The sequence below is a fragment of the Ornithorhynchus anatinus genome, chromosome X1, assembly GCF_004115215.2.
Source record: "Ornithorhynchus anatinus isolate Pmale09 chromosome X1, mOrnAna1.pri.v4, whole genome shotgun sequence".
Taxonomy (NCBI): domain Eukaryota; kingdom Metazoa; phylum Chordata; class Mammalia; order Monotremata; family Ornithorhynchidae; genus Ornithorhynchus; species Ornithorhynchus anatinus.
In genome coordinates, this window is record NC_041749.1 from 71489195 (window position 1) to 71510835 (window position 21641).

Consider the following 21641-nt stretch of genomic DNA (forward strand, 5'->3'; position numbering starts at 1 on the left):
CCTCAAAAGGCTTGGCATAACCGCACATAATTAGAAGGAGCCCCTTATCTGCTAGGATGGGCACAATTGCCTAATCGCCTGTGATAAAGGTTGGTCTGTGACTCAATGCCCCCGGCCTCCTGTCATCAGTGACCCATCCCAGGGATGGCCGGTCCCCACCTACTTCCAGGCCTTAGGGAAAGCCTACACTGGGGTCTGCCTCCAGGGGCCCCAACTATGCTCACCATGCTGAGCAGAGTGTGTCGGGTCTTACTGGTGATGCATTATACAAGCAGCAAGGTTCCTAATAGGCACTGTGGAAGACAGTCTGGCCGGCCCCCCATCCAGAGGACTGTGCAGAGGCATCCCAGAATGCTGTGCCATGGACAACTAGTGTTGTCTTTCCTGTGGAAAACTGTATCCCAGTGCCCAGCCTAGGGGTAAGACTGCTTACCGAGTCCCTGTGATTGGCTATTTTATAATATTTTTCATCCTTTCATATCTTGCCCCTTCACTGCCTATTGGTTAATCCACTCCTATCACCCTTATGTTTCCCATCCTTAGAGGAGACTTTCCATTCCTCTCCGATGAGGGCCACGCTGGGCCCTCTGCCCCTACAACTTATGAGGAGGAGTTGTGCCTGGCTTTGGTGGCTCTTTCTTCTGGCTTCTCTTCATATTGCGGACTCATGCTGACTCCAACTCCTCAAGCAATAAACAATTGCCCCAGAATCTCAGGCCACTTGCTTGATGCCTTTCTTTTCATTAGGCACCAACAGAAGAGAGATCATTTCCCATCTTGGTGTACAGCAATTAAAAATTTGGTGGTTCTCTTGGAACAAATACATCAGCCAGGCCAGGACACCCGGAGGGAAAAACAAAAATGGCATCAGCCACTCTGGGTAGCAAATGCAACAAGGCAGCAAGGCACAATTTTTACATGTACACAATGTGAAAGGGATTGCCAGTCATAACTTGGTCTTCCTCAACAACACCTGAAGGACAGTAACAATCCATTCTCAAAAAATGCAGGTGTTGAGTTCTTGAAGAACCCAATGTTAAGGAAAAACTGGTGTCTAATAGTCGCTTCTTCTCTGGAACTTCAGACCTCTATGTATATACTCTGTTTTGATTTTTCTATGGATTTGTTCTCAGTTGACCAATTGGAGTTCTTCCCTGGAGTAGGTGGAAAGGGGAAAAGAGAAAGAGAAAAGGAGGATACTCAATCAATGGTATTTATTGAGCACTTACTGTGTGGAATAAGTGCTTCCTCTAGACTGTAAGCTTGTTGTGGGAAGGGAATGTGTCTACCAATTCTGTTCTATTGTACTCTCCCAAGTGCTTAGTACAGTGCTCTGCACACAGTAAGCACTCAATACCTACAATTGAATGATTGGAAGAGTACAATGCAACAGAGCTGGTATACACGTCCCCTGCCCACAAGAAGTGTATAGGCTACAGGATGTGGTTCACTTCAATTAGCCTTATGAAGTGTCCTCTAATTTCTGGCTCAATCGCTTTCCTCTGAGTTCTAGCAGGGCCGAGGGTTTGCTCTAAAAACAGGTTATACTGTATTTCCTTTCTGACTGTAAACACAATCCTTCCCAGACATTTCTAGAACTTCTAGAGGGACTTTGCGGATCAGGTCAACCAAGAGTTAACAATGGAATCCCTCAGGAAGTCCCAGAAATGTCCGGAGAGTCTATGCCTATGTTCAAAAACTCCCGATTAGCCCAAGAATTAACAGCTCTGAATGTAAGCATGGTCTCTCCAAGACTGTCCTGGGCTTTCTTGGGGCCATTACTCAAGTTCACTATTAACTGCGTGGTTGAGATGATCACCAGTCACTCATGTCATTGAATCAGCATGACCTAGTGGAACGAGCGGGGGCCTAGGACCAGGGTTCTAGTTCTGGCTCTACCAGTTGCTTGCTGTTTGACCTTGAGAAAGTCACTTAACTTCTCTGTGCCTCCGTTTTCTCAACTCTAAAATGGGGATTCAGTACCTGTTCTCCCTTTTACTTATACTGTGAGCCCTACATGGACAGGGACTGTGTCCCAGCCGATTATCTTGTACTCTTGTATCTTGTTCTCAGCACTTAGGACAGTGCCCCACACATAGTAAGTGCTTAAAAAATACCAGAATAATAATAACTCAGTTAACTTTGTCTTATTATTTTGGATCTATTGATGGCTGAATGGAAGTTTCAGAAAAGGAAAACAATTAGCCAATTCAGTGTATCAACTTACTGAATCAGCTTAAACACAGAGGGATTGTTTATGTGCATGTGTGTTTTAGACATGTTGTAAGAAGCTTTTCAGACCTGTAGAGTATACTAGTAGGAACTGAGACCTAAACCTCTTTCTTCACCCTGAACCTATGATAACCTGCCAGTTTCAGTCTTGTCAGGTTTTCCCCTGGCAAGCTAGGTCAGGAGGGACTGTGGTCCCCAGCAGGTACAGGAATTGTGGCATTGCCATGGGGCTGTCTCAGTGCATGTCCACAACCCCAATTCACTCCAAAGCCTAATCAGGCTGGGCTAGGAGTCAGCTGAGTATGGGCTCAGTAATGCTCATATAGAGGCCCAGAATTTCAACATTTTTAATTATTGGGCTCTACCATTCAATACACTCCTGCACAGTTCCAAGGGATCTAAAATGGTAAATGCAGCTCCCAAAGGGGCCTAATTCACTCCCAAGAGCTACTTTATGTTCTGGAAGAATCAGGATCATTATTTACTGAGTTTTAAAGATCTTTAAAGGAAGTTAAGAGCCTACATTCCAGCCAATCAGATGAGCACAGATGGATAAACCAAGGACCCAAAAGAAATTGGGCTGAACCCTAAAGCAAATTAAGACTTTGGGAAAGGAAGAATTTAAGCCATAGCTCAAAAACCTTCAGTGGTTGTCCATCCCTCTCTGCATCAAACAGAAACGCCTTACCATTGGCTTTAACACACTCAATCTCCTTGCCCTCTCCTATCTTACCTCACTTATTTCCTTCTATGACCCAGAACACTCACTTCCCTCCTCCTATGCCTATCTACTCACTATACCTCGATCTCCTCTATCTCACCACTGACACTCTTGCCATGTCCTCCCTCTGACCTGGAACCCTCCCTCCTCCTTCACATCTTCACAATCCTCCTCCTTCACATCACATATTTATTTATTTATGTATATTAATGTCTGTCTCCCCCTCTAGACTGCGAGCCTGTTGTGGGCAGGAAATGTATCTATTGTCATCTTGCACTCTCCCAAGTGCTTAGTACAGTGCTTTACACACAGTAAGCACTCAATAAATATCACAGAATGAATGAGTGAACATCCAACAGCCCACCAGTGTCCTCATCTTCAAAGCTCTACTAAAATGATACCACCTCCAAGAAGCCTTCTTTGATCAACTTTTCATTTCCCCACCCTATTCACCCTCCCTTCTGTGTTGCCTATGCTTTTGGGTCTGTACCCCTTAAGCACTTTGATATCCAACCCCACAGCACTTATGTATATATCCTTATACTCCACTATTTCCCCTCCCTCTAATTTATTTTAAATCCGTTTCCCTCTATAGATTGTAAACTCATCGAGGACAGGAATTATGCCTACCAACTCTACTGCATGGTACTCTTCCAAGTGCTTAATACAGTGCTCCACACACAGTAAATGCTCAATAAATACCACTGATCGATTCTACATAGTACCAGTGTTCACATTGATAATTTTGGAAAGAGCTAATTTTGGAAACAGCTACAAGTATTTTTAACCTATTTTAAGACTTTTTACCTATTTATAGAGGGTTAAATGAAAAGCCATGGGCACTGAATAGTATAATTCATTTTTGAAAACTTTACCATTGCTTTATATTGGGATTTTCATTTTGGATGCTAACTTAGTACTTTGACCCAACTGTGCAGAGTGTTTTCGAAGCATTCACTCATCTTTGCTCATGACCAAGCTTCCTGCCTCTTAGTTTAGAAACATAAATACTTCATCTACTTTTCTTTTGCAGCTTTTGATAAGTTGGTGAATATTCACACCTCATGAATAGAATGGAAGCCAATTAGATATTATTATTTGAGAGATATTTTTGGTTTAGTGTTCATTTTCTAAAAAGAATATGCTTCCAGAAGAGAACTTCTGCACACAGTTGACATCACCACCATCCTCTCCATTTCTCAAGGTTGCAACCTTGGCATTATCTTTGAGTACTCCCTCTCATTCAACCCTCATATTCAGTGTGTAGCCAAATCCTGTTGGTTCAGGGAATGTGCCTACTAACTCCATTGTATCTTCCCAAGTAATAATAATGGTATTTGTTCAGTGCTTACTATGTGCCAAGCACTGTTCTAAGTGCTAGGGTAGATACAAGGTAATCAAGTTGTCCCACTTGGGGCTCACAGTCTTAATTCCCATTTTACAGATGAGGTAACTGAGGTACAGAGTTGTTAAGTGATTTGCCCAAAGTCACACAGCTGATAAGTGGCAGAGGCGGGATTAGAACCCACAACCTCTGACTCCCCAGCCCGTGCTCTTTCCACTAAGCCATGCTGAGTGCTCTGCACACTGTAAGTGCTCAATAAATATCATTGATTGATTGATCTTCCCCCACACCATTTCCCAGATCCATTCCATCTGCTCTATCCAAATGACTGCCATACTAATCCAGTCACTTGTCATATTCCAACTAGACTGTCTCATCAACCTCCTCATTGATCTCCCTGACTCCAGTCTCTTCAGTTCAACCTTTACTTTGCCACCCAGATCATTTTCCTAAAATGTTGTTCTGCAAACACTTTCTCAAAAGTCTCAATTGGTCATTCATTCCTCTCCAGCAGAAACTCCTAAACTCTGACTCTAAGGCACTCAATCAACTCTGTCCTTCCTACTTTTCCACTCTCTTCTCCGATTACACCCCAGCTCACAGTGAGTTCCTCTTTAACTACTCTTACTCATCTCATTCTCATCTCTCTTGCCACCAACCTCTTGCTGTTGTCCTTCTCCTTGCCAGGAACTCTCTCCCCCTTCATGCAGACCACTGCTCTCACCATCTTCAAAGCCCTTCTGAAATCCCATCCCCTCCAGCAGGTCTACAGTGATTGATTTCTAACCTCTCACCTAATTTCCCCAAATTACACCTGCACTTATGTGCCACTTACATTCCTATATTAAATAAGCTATTATTTCCACCTATCTGTATATACTTTGGTACCTTACTCCTTTGCTAGATTGTAAGCTCCTTGAGGGCAGGGATCATGCCTACCTACATTATTATTATTGAGAAGCAGCGTGGCTCAGTGGAAAGAGCACGGGCTTGGGAGTCAGATGTCATGAGTTCGAATCCCGCCTCTGCCACTTGTCAGCTGTGTGACTGTGGGCAAGTCACTTAGCTTCTCTGTGCCTCAGTTCCCTCATCTGTAAAATGGGGATTAACTGTGAGCCTCACGTGGGACAACCTGATTACCCTGTATCTACCCCAGTGCTTAGAACAGTGCTCTGCACATAGTAAGCGCTTAACAAATACCAACATTATTATTATTATTATACTCTCTCAGTCAGTATAGTGTGCTCTCTTTGCACAATGAATACTCAATAAATTATATTGATTGATTGATTTCCCCAGATAAACTGAATTCATGAGGGAAGTCCAGAAGGCAATGGTAAGCAATGTATTAAGGGAAATGAGGGTAGAGTTAAGATGCTTTTAATACAATTAAAACATAATTTAAAAGTGTAACATTGGAAACTGAGTGTATAACAGATTAAGGCCTGCAAATTGGAAGCAGAGAATTGTGAGGAAACATTTACATTTGGGAAGAGGAAAACTTCCTTAAGAAGCAGTGAGTTTAGCCTTCTGTCCAAACTCTTAGAAGGAACTGAGGAAAGGGAAAAAAGGGCTGCTGAGACTGCTACCCAATTTCCAGCCCCAGAAGGTGACCCACAAGTTTTATAAACTTTTCAGTCAAAGTAGCTTGAAACTCAAAGCCTGAAATAAGCTGGTCTTTAGGCCTTGAACTCTGCTTGAAAGCAGTCCATAGACCTTTCAAATACCACACCATGCCTGATCCAAGCCTAGTACCCCTTTCTTTTGGCCTAACTTTCCTCTTTCCCTTCCCCATATCCCACCACCCTCATCCTTGTTTTTGCTACAAGCTAGATCCATGCCTGGGGCAATAGGATAGGGATAGGTTGGCAGTGGGGGGTGGGGGTGGGGGTGGGGAGGTTGAGACCAGAGGGAGCAATCAAGAGCATTTATTGAACACCTATATGCAGAACATTGTACTGACTGTGCTTGGGAGAGTACAGTAGAATTAGTGGACAGAACTCTTGCCCTCAGAGAGCTTATAGACTGTGAGCCCGTTGTTGGGTAGGGATTGTCTCTATTTGTTGCCAAATTGTACTTTCCAAGTGCTTAGTACAGTGCTCTGCATTAATTAATATGATTTAAATGAATAAATGAATGAATAATCTAGTGGGGAAAGACAGATGCTAAAATCAATTGCAGAAGGGAGAAAGTAATAGAGTAAAAAGATTAGTATTTAAATGGCAGGGGGGTATTGTGAATATATAAAGACTCAGGGGGCAGCATTTCTCTTTTGATGTCAGTTGTGGACAAGGAGAATAGAGTTAAAGAACACACATTCTGCCTTTAAAAGCACAGCCAGGTGGCCAAAGTAGTCAGAGAGCAAAAATTTCAACTCATGCTTATTTAATACACCTGTCCTTCTATGTTTCTGTAGTTCTACCAAGCTCCACTAATACCTGCTCAAAACAAGCCACCTCTCTCTTCTCCTTCCTGTCACCTGTCACACCTATCTGTCTAATCCAGAATTTCTCAAGATCTCCTCTATGAAGGATCCCCTCGGGTAACCCATGGCCACATCACCACCAGAGGTATGCCACCTTGTTCCTGGCCCTTCCCCAAATATGCATATCCTTGGGGTACTGAAAGAGAAAATCTTTAAAGGAAACTGACTATTTTTGTGCTTTTTTGGTTCTAAAGCTGCAGGCTTGGGGAAAGCATTGGAGCTAAGTGGGAATGGAGTTGGAAGAGTGGGGTGAGAAAGTGGATGTCTCCAGGACTTAAAAAAAAAAAAAGGACTAGGCCCAATTTCCTCCCAACTTCAGTGGCTGTGAGACTTCTTCTCAATCAAAGTGGTCTTCAAACTGAGAGGTAGTGTTAATTTTGAAGTACATAAACTAAGCTTTCCTGGCAATATGACCCTAAAATTTGCTGCACTAGTAACCAATCGATCATATTTATCGGGCTCTTACTGTGTGTAGAGCACTATACTAAGCGTTTGGGAGAGTAGAATATAACAGATTTGGTAGACACATTCCCTGCCCACAACAAGCTACAGTCTGGAGGTTACAGTACAGTTGGTTATCTTCATATTCAAAGATGACACCACTGATGATGAAGCTCCCCTCTGGATGTGCTGGGTGTCTGACTATATAGATAAATTGAGGGACTGACAGTTCTAGCCACATGTTTGCACACAGAAAGTTGTGTTTGTTGTTTGTAGGACCTGTTGCTATATTTGCTTTTGCCTCTTCCTTATGGTGGGTACACTGTAGGATTGTGGTTTGCTAATCTATGACTCTCTCAACAAAGAATGGCTTCTGAATACCTCCCATTAAAACATTGTTTTATGATCCTCCCTTCCTGCCCCCTCCTCTGTTTGGTTTCTCCCAGGCAGGTTTATGACTGATGGGGGAATCTGCCTGCTGAGTCCCCTGCACCAGCAATGCAATCCCCTTTGGTTGAGCAGCCAAGGAGCTGTGGCAGAAGGGGGCCAACGGGGCTGCACTTTGCTGCCCTTGGCAGGACCCAGCAGCTCCTTCAATCATGACCAGTCTCACAGAGTGTCTCCCCAGTCTGCCCTCTATCCTACTCAGAACCTACTGTGCCCTGTGACAGCAGCAGGATTCCAGTTCCAGGAAAACTGGGGGTAAATGAGAAGCATCATGGCAGAGTGGATAGAGCATGGACCTGGGAGTCAGAAGGTCATGGGTTCTAATCTGCTACTCATCTGCTGCGTGACCTTGGGCAAGTCACATTACTTCTCTGGGCTTCAGTTACCTCATCTGTAAAATGGGGATTGAAATTGCGAGCTCTACAAGGGACAGGGACTGCGTCCAACTTGATTTGCTTGTAATAATAATTTTGGTATTTGTTAAGCGCTTACTATGTGCAGAGCACTGTTCTAAGCACTGGGGTAGTAAGGTAATGAGGTTGTCCCACGTGAGGCTCACAGTTAATCCCCATTTTACAGATGAGGTAACTGAGGCACCGAGAAGTTAAGTGACTTGCCCACAGTCACACAGCTGACAAGTGGCAGAGCCGGGATTAATCCACCCCAGCACTTAGTATAGTGCCTGGCACTATAACAAATATCATCATTATTATGAGAAGCAGCATGGCTTAGTGGACAGAGCATGGGCCAGGGAGAAAGAAAGACTTAGGTTCTAATCCCATCTCCATGACTTGTCTGCTGTGTGATCTTGAACGAGTCACTTCACTTCTCTGGGCCTTAGTTCCCTCATCTGTAAAATGAGGATTGACATTGTGAGCTCAACATGGGAGTGCACTTCATAATGTCTGAAGTGAACTCAAGAAGGCCCTGGGTTCTAATCCTGACTCTGTCACTTGTCTGCTGTGTGACCTTGGGTAAATCACTTAACTTCTCTGTGCCTCAGTTACCTCATCTGCAAAATGAGGATTAAGACTCATGAGGATTAAGACTCAGGGACTGTGTCCAACCCGATTAGCTTACATCCGCTCTAGTGCTTAGTACAGTGCCTGGCACATGATAAGCACTTAACAAACACAACAACGTACAGATGTAATGCTATGAGCAGTGCTAAACTAATTGTTACTATTTCCACAAAACACCAGAGAATTTAATGTCCTGGGAAGCATTACTGATTCCCTAGGACAGGTACCTCAGAATCTAACCCAAACTGTGACAAATGACAAGCCTAGGCAATAATGATGATAGACTAAATCAAATGTTTAAACTGACTAGGTCTGCAAATTGTGTTGACGGGCATAGCTGCCCTCTACTGGACATATATTGGTCATACTCTTTAGGACATTTATTTATGGGGACTATTAATGGAGAAACAAAACACAAACCAGGTTGTAGAAATAGGGGGGTGATCCCTTAAATTTGGGCAAGACTGGGTCATTTAGGGAACCAGACTGAGACTGCTGACCTGGACTAGAGAGAGCAAGGTTTCAATCAGCAACCAATCTAGGGGAACTTGGCAGATGATTCAATTTAGAGAGAGTCAATCAAATCAGTCAGTAGTGTTTATTGAGCACTTACTCTGTGCAGAGCACTGTCCTAAGCATTTGGAAGAGTACAATGGAGTTAGTTGGCACAAGCCCTGCCTTCAAGGAGTTTATAATCTAGCAAGGCATCAGGAAGGGATCAGCTAGAAGCCACACCAGACAGGCTCAGAGTAAGGTGATGGAAAATCATGTCCCTTTAGACAGAATGGAGCAGGACCTAAAAGAGGCTGGAGAGGAGGGGAAGCGAAATAGGGGGGAAATGGAGGGAGGGATAGAATGAGGAGAAAATGAGAGAGGGGGAAAGTTAGGGGAGGTGGGGGGGGGGGCGGGGAACCTATCCCCTCCTCTGATACTGCTGGTGTCACCACCTCCCACTCTCTACCCATCAGCACCCTTGTCACTCGAGCTGGGTAGTGGTGGACAGTAGTGAATGATCAACCACCTGGCTATTTCAGTATTAGTGCTTTCAGTGCTGTGCACACAGTAAGCGCTCAATAAATACGATTGAATGAATGAATGAATGCTTTTAGGCTGTTGATGGAAGTTTTAAGGGCAACCAGTTCATGTGCTACTGAGTACATGAGAAGCTCCCATCCATGGCCCAGAAGGTCCAGTTCGGCTGTGGCCATGATCACAGTTGGTGTCACGGCCCCACACCAGCAAAAAGTGAATCTTCCCCTGGGACTTTCAGGTAGTGGGACAGATCTTCCCAAAATAGGGTAGTGCCACCCAAATTGGGACATCTGGCACCTTACAGTGAGGCTAAGAATGGGGAGGTTCCATACTTCATCAACGATATGTGTGTTCAGGTTTCAACTGAAAATCAGAGCCGGAAAGGTTCATTCATTCATTCATTCATTCAATAGTATTTATTGAGTGCTTACTATCTGCAGAGCACTGTACTAAGCGCTTGGAATGTACAAATCGGTAACTGATAGAGACAGTCCCTGCCCTTTGACGGGCTTACAGTCTAATCGGGGGAGACAAGATCACATCTAATCCATCCTTTTGTCCCCTGCCAACAGTTATCTAGTCCTGAGTTTTATCATCCTGGTAGTCAGAAAGTTCTTCCTTACATCCAACCAAAGTCTCTACTATGTTCATTTTAATCAATCAATTTCATTTATTGAGCACTTACTATTGTGCCGAAAACTGTACTGAGTGTTTGGGAGAGTACAGTACAATGGAATTAACAGACACAATCCCTGCCCAAAATGAGTTTACAGTCTAGAGGAGGAGATGGGCATTAATATGAATAAATTTTATATATATTTTTATGTATATATAATTTTAGCCCATTTTTTCTCACAATTGGACTCCTGAGAATAACTGACAAACATCTTCTTCATTAAAAAAGGAGTTCTTAAATACCCATGTTTTCTTACAAAATCCCAAGTTAAAGAAAACATATACAGTCATACTCATGTTGTCCTACACTGTCTGTATAAATACAAACCATTTCTGGGGACAGGGCACTGTCCTTTTTCCTAACAGGCTTGCACTTTTAGACGATTCCCTAACAACATTTTAGCTCAAAATTGTTGTGAAAATATGCATTGTGGCAGATCAGGGAGTTCTTGAAGGCAGTAATGAAATCACACTTAAGGGCCTGCAACTTAATGAACCATTTGTGCTGCCTCACTAGATCAGCACCATTAGTTTTACATCACTGGATTTCGCAAAAATAAATATTAAGCAAGTTTGTTCTACTGATCAAATGTGGCATAGTTTCATGAAAGACCTTGTGTCAGAAAGTGGTTATTTAGACAATGCATGGATAAAGCAGAGGAATTTTAGGGGTACGGCATGCAAGTCTATTTCTTTTCCCAAGAGTAGGAGTTTAGAACAAGCCAGAAAGCAGCAGCTTGGAACTGAGTGAGATTACAGTTAATACCCAGAGAAGTGTGGAGAGCACAAGAAATGGCAGTTGTGTTGCAAAAACTGCCTGAGCTCCATTGTGGGAGGGTATAGAGGTACCCTGGCAGGGTGGTTGATATAACAGAAAACAGAACTGTCAAGTGGCAGAACTTCAAAGAAGGCACCATCTCATCAAGAGACAAGAGAGACCCCATGAGAACAAACCTGTCAAGGAAAGAAGGCTAGTATTCATTCATTCATACAATTGTATTTATTAAGCCCTTACTGTGAGAACATTGTATTAAGTGCTTGGGAAAGTACAATACAACAATAAACAGTGGCATTCCCTGCCTATATCGAGCTCATAGTCTAGAGGCCTGTCCTGGTGTAGAGGCCTTAGGAGAGGCCCACCAAGAGGCCTGGTCACTTGACTTCAAAGAACTCAGCCTGTGGTAGGGACAATCTAAGCATCATCAATCGTACAGGAAGATAAAAGTAGTGGAGCAGGGGCATGTCCTGGTTCAACAAGTAAGAAAATGCCTGCTGGGGCTCTGCCAACTGTAATGAAGGTTTCTGTCCAAAGAACTGCCTAGGGTACTCTGCGAGATGGATGGGCCCAACAGCAATCCTGGAAAAATAGCTGGCTGACATGGGCAGCAGAACTGTAGTGGCCAGTGGCTACCAAAGGCAGCATGGCCTAATGAAAAGTACTCCTTGCCCCTGTGGGAAGGCAACTAACAGGGATGAGAGAGTGAAAGTAAAGCAGCTAAACTACTATCACTAGAATCAATTTGTCTATGCAGGATGTTCTCGGTGGTAGTCTCCACCATCGTCATTATCAAATAGTATGCCAAAAGCCACCCTAAACTATCAGGTGTCAAACCCAAACTTTCAGTCAACCTTGTTGATCCGGGGTGTCCCTACCTCAGCTAAGTTGTGATAAGCAGAGATCAGGATAGCTTTTGATACTGGATGAACTCTCCATGATGGATCACCTGCATCAGTGTTGCCTTTCCCTGGCTGGTGTCTTATAACCAAGTCATAATTGGCCGGTACTGCTACCCATCTCTGTCCTGTGAGCTAGGCATCTGTGAGGCTGTATGTTAAAGGGCCATCATCAGCCCATACTTCAAATAGGACTCCAAGTGGTCCTGTGATTTTTCTGCTCTCACTCATGCTAAGGCTAGAAATTCTAGTTTGTGACTGAGGTATGAGATTTGCTGTCTCAGCCCTTGTCTGGCAAAAACCACCAGTCTTCAGTGGCCCTTACATTCCTTATCCAGTGCATCCCTGAGGACATCTAAACTTGCGTCGGTGTGGAAGACAAGCAGTTTACCAGGCACAATGAGCAGAGGAGAGCGTGGGAGCATTCATCGAGGCCTTAACAATGTCCTTGAAGGCCTGGCCGCCCTGTCTGTCTCTCCCTGTCAGTCTCTCCCAAAGGCACCAAGTGCTAAGACCTCCCTGTCACTCCTGGGGAGGAAAGTGACGCTCTGAGCCCAATCCCTCTTCTAGCTCTGCCTTCCCTCGTCCCCACAAGTAAACTTCATTCAATAGTATTTCATTCAATAGTATTTATTGAGCGCTTACTATGTGCAGAGCACTGTAGTAAGCGCTTGGAATGTACAAATTGGCAACAGATAGAGACAGTCCCTGCCCACTGACGGGCTTACAGTCTTGTCAGTGGTTGGACAATGGCAGGATAACCTTTCTCAGATTGTGATCCCTGTGTGGAACAGAGACTGTGTCCATTCTGATTATCTTCTATCTATTCTAGCACTTATTACAGTGCATGACAACTAGTAAGCATTTAATAAATAACATGCCTAAGTTTCCAAAACCTCCAGTGGTACTCACTGATCCCCAGGAATGTTCTTTATGGGGCAGGGGCAGATGGTGAGTGCTTAACTCTTTTCAGGTTCAGTACTCATCCCTTTCTTGGGCACGATATAGCCTATTCACTCAGTGGAGACCCAGCAAAACCAACACTTGCTCATGGAGAGATTTAATCCTGAGATAGTAATCAATTAAGTACCTTTAACAGTCAGGTATCGTGTTCTTCTAGCAAATTTCCAAACACCATCAGATCATCTGATTTTGCCTGGGTCCTGTGTCTCTAATTTTTTGTGATGCCAGATTTCAAGTCACAATGCACAGCCAACTCCTTCCCCACCAACCAAATGTTCTAGAGATTTTCACTTCCAGAATAACCAGTTCTTTGTTTAATCAATCAATCAATCAGTCATATTATAGAGGATGCCCCTGGTCCTAAGAAGTCTCAGCTCTTTAGGCACGTACTTCTCAACAAAGGGCACCAATAGGGGCTTGACGATTTGTAATAATAATGTTGGTATTTGTTAAGCGCTTACTATGTGCAGAGCACTGTTCTAAGCGCTGGGGTAGATACAGGGTAATCAGGTTGTCCCACGTGAGGCTCACAGTTAATCCCCATTTTACAGATGAGGTAACTGAGGCACAGAGAAGTTAAGTGACTTGCCCATAGTCACACAGCTGACAAGTGGCAGAGCCGGGATTCAAACTCATGACCTCCGACTCCAACAAAGGGCACCAATAGGGGCTTGATGATTTGTAGCCACTGAGTGAAAGCCCCCACTCCCTTGGGATATGACTAGCTTCCCTGTGGGTTAGGGAAGTTAGGGAGGTTGGGATGAGTTCTTCCTTAGATGTCTGAGCCCACAGAGTAGGTCTCTTCCCTTTCTCAAAAATCTGTAGCCTGCAGGTGAAATCCAGACTCTAGAAGTCCAGAGGTGCCAATGGCCAGTTAGCCCAGGCTGTGAACAACATGGTTAATTCTAAACTGTTAGAATGGTGATGGAATTTCCCAGATCAATCAGTCAATCCCAGATACTTATTTTTGTGTTAATTTTCTGATCTATTTCCCCTGCTTCAGAGGTCTAATCTTTTGCCTTGCCTGTTCCATATAATTGGTCTTTCCTTTTTAATCTCATATGTAGTGTTACTCTGCAGTATTCTCTAGTTCCTTTCCTAACAGGGTCTCTTCTTTCCCTTTATTGACTGAGTATGGCTCTTCCCAAGATTCAGTCTGTTGATTCACCCAGTCAACTGTTTGGGGCTAAAATATCCACAAATCTTTTTTTTAAGGTTTTTTTAAGTGCTTACTATGTGCCAGGCACTGTACTAAGCATGGGCTAGATACAAGGTAATCAGGTTGGACAGAGTATACATCCCTCATAAGGCTCACAGTTTTAATCCCCATTTTACAGGTGAGGCAACTGAGGCACGAAGTTAAACTCATTCAATAGTATTTATTGAGCACTTACTATGTGCAGAGCACTGTACTAAGCACTTGGAATGTACAATTCAGCAATAGATAGAGACAATCCCTGCCCAATAATGGGATGACTTGCCCAAGGTCACAACAGCAGACAAGTGGAGGAGCTGGGATTAGAACTCCTCCACCTATCTCCTCTTTAAAAACCCAAGCAGCATGGTATAGTGGAAAGAGCATGGGCCTGAGAGTCAAAGGACCTGGGTTCTAATCCCAGCTCCGCCACTTGTCAGCTGTGTGACCTTGGACAAGTCACTTAACTTCTCTGTGTCTCAGTTCTCTTGTCTGCAAAATGGGGATTCAAGATGTGTTCTCCCTTCTAATTAGACTGTGAGCCCCATGTGAGACCTGATTATCTTGTAAATATCCTCAGAGCTTTCTACAGTGCTTGGCAGGTAGAAAGTGCTTGACATATCATTAAAAAAAAAAAATTTCCCTTTAACTCCAATAAGGGGTCATTTCTATCCTAGGGGCCATGCACTTTTATAGTCTCGAAGAATTCAACTATCCTTTTCTTTAGGGGTAGGGAGGAATATCATAGCCTCATTGGTAGAGGTCAGATCTACTTTACCGCCTGATTAACAACAATTGTGGTATTTAAGTGCTTACTATGTGCCAAGCACTGTATACTGCTGGGATAGATATGAGATATTCAAGTCAGTCCCTGTGCCACATCAGGTTCACAGTCAAAGGCGGAGGGAGTGTGGGCATTTCATCTCCATTTTACAGATGGGAAAATTGAGGCACAGAGAGGTTAAATGACTTGCTCATTCTCCAAATCTCTCCCTCACCTATTTAGGGTAAGCAGGGCGTAGTGGATAGAGCAAAAGCCTGGGAGTGAGAAGGTCATGGGTTCTAATCCTGGCTCCACCACTTGTCTGCTGTGTGACCTTGGGCAAGTCATTTTACTTCTCTGGGCCTCAGTTACCTCACCTGTAAAATGGGGATTGAGACTGTGAGCCCCAGGTGGGACAGGGACTGTGTCCAACCCGATCTGCTTGTATCCACCCCAGCGCTTAGTACAGTGCTTGGCACATAGTTAAGCACTTAACAAATATCATTATTATTATTGTTATAATGATGGTATTTGTTAAGTGCTTACTATGTATGTTCTTAATTCCCATTTTACAGATGAGGTAACTGAAGCACAGAGAGGTTAAGTGGCTTGCCCAAAGTCACACAGCCGACAAGTGGCGGAGCTGGGATTAGAACCCACGACCTCTGACTCCCAAGCCTGTGCTCTTTCCACTAAGTCATCCTCCTTCCACCTCCAGGGAAGGTTTTTGTGTTAAAGCTCGTATGGGTGAGGCAGGGAGGGAGTACAGAGCGGTAGTTGGCACCAGAGGCACAGCAGATGTCCAAATGTCAGGTTTTCCCTTCCCAAGTGTATCTTCCATACTCTGCCTCATCCTCGGTCCTTCCCGTTGGTTTTTCTAATCAATCAATTGTGTTTATTGAGCACTTACTGGGAGCACTTACTGGCTGCCCACAACAAGCTTACAGTCTAGAGGGGGAATAATTGTGATACTTGCTAAGTGCTTACTACGTGTCAAGCACTGTAACTAAGTACTGGGTAGATAAAAGATCATTCATTTATTCAATAGTATTTATTGAGCGCTTACTAAGTGCACTTGGCATGTACAATTCGGCAACAGAGACAATCCCTGCCCAATGACAAGCTCACAGTCTAAACGGGGGAGACAGCAAGTAAAACAGAACAAAACAAAAATAAGACAACATCATCAAGATAAATAGAATCAAGGAGATGTACACCTCATTAACAAAATAAATAGGGTAATAAATAATATATACAAATGAGCACAGTGCTGAGGGGAGGGGAAGGGGGAAGAGCAGAGGGCGGGAGGAGGGAAGGGGAGCAAAGGGAAAGGGGGAGCTCAGTCTGGGATGGCCTCCTGGAGGAGGCGAGCTCTCAGTAGGGCTTTGAAGAGGGGAAGAGAGTGAGTTTGGCAGAGGTGAGGAGGGAGGGCATTCCAGGACAGTGGGAGGACATAGGCCGGGGGTCGACGGTGAGATAGGCGTCAACGGGGGACAGTGAGGAGGTGAGTGGCAGAGGAGCAGAGTGTACAGGGTGGGCAGTAGAAGCAGTGTGGCTCAGTAGAAAGAGCACGGGCTTGGGAGTCAGAGTTATGGGTTCAAATCTCGGCTCTGCCATTTGTCAGCTGTGTGACTGGGGGCAAGTCACTCAACTTCTCTGTGCCTCAATTACCTCATCTGTAAAATGGGAATTAAGACTGTGAGCCTCACTTGGGACAGCCTGAGATAACCAGATTATCAGGTTCCACATGGAGCTCACAGTCTGAGTAGGAGGGATTCTAACCAGTCCTACTTCACTCAGTTTGACTCCTTTTGCATCTCACTATAAAGTTCTCTTAATCCGTTTTTTCTCAACGTCGACCTCAGAAGGTCTTCCTCTAGACTGTAAGATCTTTGTGGCCAGGTAACCTGTCTACCAACTCATATTGTACTCTCCCAAGTGCTCAGTACAGTGCTCTGCACACAGTAAGTGTTCAGTAAATACAGTAGGTAGATTGACTGATTGCTCTACCATTGGCCCTGATTCTCTCGCCCAAGGAGCCTAGCAAGAGGGTGGTAGAGAAATCAGTATTTATGAACGCCTTCTCAAACATGCAGTTAGGTGAGGACTCAGTTGATCTTGCCACATGGGTAGGATCTTACTATCTATAGTATTATCTTTGAGAAAGACAATTATATATAAAGTGTGAAAAGGGAGGATTAATAGTAACTTTCATTCATTCATTCAATAGTATTTATTGAGCGCTTACTATGTGCAGAGCACTGTACTAAGCACTTGGAATGTACAAATCGGTAACAGATAGAGACGGTCCCTGCCCTTTGACAGGCTTACAGTCTAATCGGGGGAGACAGACAAGAACAATGGCAATAAATAGAGTCAAGGGGAAGAACATCTCATTAAAACTATAGCAAATAAATAGAATCAGGGTGATGTACATCTCATTAAACAAAATAAATAGGGTGTTGAAGATATATACAGTTGAGTGGACAAGTACAGTGCTGAGGGGATGGGATGGGAGAGGGGGAGGAGCAGAGGGAAAGGGGGGAGAAGAGGGTTTAGCTGCGGAGAGGTGAAGGGGGGGTAGAGGGAGCAGAGGGAAAAGGGGAGCTCAGTCTGGGAAGGCCTTTTGGAGGAGGTGAGCTTTAAGTAGGGTTTTGAAGAGGGGAAGAGAATTAGTTTGGCGGAGGTGAGGAGGGAGGGCATTCCAGGCCCGCGGGAGGACATGGCCCAGGGGTCAACGGCGGGATAGGCGAGACTGAGGGACGGTGAGGAGGTGGGCAGCAGAGGAGCGGAGCATGCGGAGTGGGCAGTAGAAAGAGAGAAGGGAGGAGAGGAAGGAAGGGGCAAGGTGATGGAGAGCCGTGAAGCCTAGAGAACTTTAGAGAATGAAAGTGAGGCAAGTGTCAAATGTGAAGAGGCTGATTAAAAAGGGAATGGGGTGGGGGAGAGGATCACTGCAAGAGAGTAATCCCACCCCCAAACCCTGCTTCTTTAAAGCTATATCCCTGTAGCCACACCCAAGAAGGTTTACCTGCTTGAAACCCTGAAAAATTACCAGCTTTGCTCTGAAGAGATATCCCAATCTCTCTGGGGAAGAGGTGGCTGAACAATTTTTTTTAAAAAAATTTGTGGTAAGAATATCATAGTTACCACTTTTCCAAAAGGGTTGTTCTAGGAACTTCCCTTCTAAGAAATTCTCCCCACCCCTCATTTTAAAATAAAGAAAATTGATTTTTATTAGGAAGGATTATATTTCTTTCTTCTCCAAGGAAAGCACAGTTAAATGATCAAGGGAATAGGTTAATAACTAAATGACACAAACCGCAAATACTGTTCCTCTTCATAACTGAATGCCATGTTTTCCTCAATTAGTTAAATATGCTTGGTGTTATGTTTCTCTCATTTAGGTAATTTTGTAAACTACAGCCACAAACAACATATCAATTACCTTACTTGAACTTGGCTGGCTTCCCAAATATGTCATGGAAGAAAATTAGTAAAAATTTGCCTATGATTGATAAACTGCTTAGGGCTACAAAAACACCAGTGAATATTTTGTTAAATGTAAATTTACAACAAAATATTTTTAAGGGGCTTGCATGAAAAGATAGGAAAAAAATGAAAAAAATGAGCTTTACTCCAAACTGATATGAGAAAAATAAATTTTCATATAAAAATAAAGCAAGCTCTTTAAATAGAAATATTAGCTATAACTTTCCTAATTTGAATTATTGGAAGAATGGAATGAACAGGCTGAAGTTTGCCAAATAACCCACTTGAAGCCATTCTTTGAAAATCTAAGTGTGAAAAATGTTCATCTTTGAGAGATCAGTGATTATATGTCTAAAATAGACATTTCTTCATTTACACTGAAGTTTCTATTGTAGTGTTGCAAAATTTTTGGTGTCAGCTCGGGGTTTGTTACCCTGGCGGGATTGAGAATGAGTAGACTCTGGAGAGGCGAGTCATAGTGCAGAAAAGGGAGGAAAGTGGCTGTCCGCCCGTTCACCCCAGTGGGGTACGAGTGACAAACAGCCCTGATCTTGTCTTCGGTGCGACCTTTTATTGATCATTCGGCACGTAAAATCCTACCACAGTGTCCTGCTATTTTTAACTTCCATTGCAAACCTGACCTCAATAACTGTCGTTGCCATCTCTTCTATCTTCCTCTCTCCTTCTTCCCTCTTTGTGGACCAATCCTTGCAACCAAGAACTATACCAGCGGGGCAGCTATAATGGATCCTCCTTCCTAAAATGGAGTCACAATAGTTCATAGCAAAGTATCAATCTAACAGTAGCCACATGGCACATTAAACACAATAAAGCATTTGTTCTACCCAGGGCTCAAGGAAAAAATGCTCAAAAGGAAAGGTGATCTAAAGCTTCAATCTATCTTTTGCGCTGTTGATATTACTGTTAAAGCATGAAGCTAATCCAACTTTATGGATAGAGATCCTCATATTTGGCAAATTCCCCCCAAACAGGTTGTTTTAGAGGCCATTTTATAAAATGATTATTCATTCTCTCAAGTCTACATAACACCGTGGCTCAGTGGAAAGAGCACGGGCTTTGGAGTCAGGGCTCATGAGTTCGAATCCCAGCTCTGCCACTTGTCGGCTGTGTGACTGTGGGCAAGTCACTTAACTTCTCTGTGCCTCAGTTCCCTCATCTGTAAAATGGGGATTAAGATTGTGAGCCCCACGTGGGACAACCTGATTCCCCTATGTCTACCCCAGCGCTTAGAACAGTGCTCGGCACATAGTAAGCGCTTAACAAATACCAACATTATTATTATAACACTCCATTTCGGTATAGCTAGTGAAGAGGGGGTGAGGTGGGGTGGAGTGGGGCCAGGCAAGGCGGGGGGAGAAAGCAGGTGGATCCTGCTCGGGTGTTTTGTGGGGATTTGCTGGAAGCAGGAGAAATGCTGCCAGGAAAACTCTCCTAGGCCCCATCCTGCGAGAGCTCCTCCTCTCTCTCCCACCTACCTGGAGACTCTCCCCACCATTTACTCCAATTTTCCTGGAGCTTAGAACTTGGATCCCGACTGCTTGCCTCCCCCAGTCTTGCTTCCAGCAAGGAAGGAAGCAGCAGATTCAGGACTCAGTTTAGAGTCCTACAAAAAGACTCCAATTTTTGGGCAAGGGCTGGACAATATTTTCTGGTTTTCCCTCCACTTGCTTGCAGCGTATTTCCAGACTTCAAACTCTGCCAGGCTCTCTCCCTTCCACCCCCAGCTCCAGTGATTGCATACAAACTGCACTCTTTCCCCCTCCACCTCCCACATTTTCTGATAAGTGCTTAGTAGTCAATTCATTCAATCATAATCAGTGGTACTGATTGAGTGCTTATTGTGTGCTGAGCACTGTACTAAGTGCTTAGGATAGTACCATAACAATAGAGCTGATAGACAGGATCTCTGCCCACAGGAAGCCTCCCAGACTTTTTGCTTTTGCTCCAGAAAGTATACCGGGCTGGTAATCAAGAGACTTGGGAAGCAGAATGTCTTGCTGCCATGAGAAGCAACATACAGTGGGTGATGAGTGCCCACCATACCCACCCTCCCGGGTTCAGTTTCAGAGAACTCAAACAGGCAGATTTGCTCACCAGAGGAGGGGACAGGAGGGGCAGATTATAAAACCATGTTTTAACTAGAAGAATACAAACAACAAAGGATTCCTGGAAGCCTTTCACTTGTCATGGAATTAGCACACTGCAAACCTAGTGTGAACCTTACCTCAGCATGTTTAAGCCTCGTCTCCAATGTTACACCCAATCATGGCAGGTAAGTAAATTCCCTCCCTGCTTTCCCTTGTTTCTGCCAATTTTCCAGTATGTTCTCTGAACTTGGCTCCCCACCTTATCCATCTCCCTCCAGTGCAACAGAATGGTCATTCTTTTTTTTTTTTAAAAAAAAAAAACACACGGTACTCTAGCAATGCCAGAGGCTGCTGTCACAAGCCACACACAACACCTGTATTACCCCCTTCCCCCTCCAATTTGTACCCCTGCCTTCAGCTGTGGGAATGGGGACTAATGTAGGATAGGAGCATGGCTGTCGCTAGGGAATGGTCTTTTAGCCCCCCACCTTTGCACCTCAGGGTCAGCTGTTAATGATGAGCCAGAAAGGTGAATGGAAAAAAAAAATGTTGGTATTTGTTAAGTGCTTACTATGTGCAGAGCACTGTTCTATGTGCTGGGGTAGATACAGGGTAATCAGGTTGTCCCACGTGAGGCTCACAGTCTTAATCCCTATTTTACAGATGAGGTAACTGAGGCACAGAGAAGTTAAGTGACTTGCCCACAGTCACACCGCTGACAAGTGGCAAAGCCGGGATTCAAACCTATGACCTCTGACTCCCAAGCCCGTGCTCTTTCCACTGAGCAATGGAAAGGAGAGGGCCCAAACTGCAGCAACAGCTTTTACTGTGATTATGAGAGGAGGGGGCTGGGTTTTGGGCATGGCCTGCAGAAGAGTCACAGGAACAGGAACAGAGAAGGGGCAAGGGGATGAAGGAGACCCGCAAAGGGATTAGGGTAATATCAAGGGCAGGGAATGTGTCTGTTTATTGTTTTTTTGTACTCTCCCAGGTGCTTGGTACAGTGCTTTTTACACTGGAAGCGCTTAATAAATACGGTTGAATGA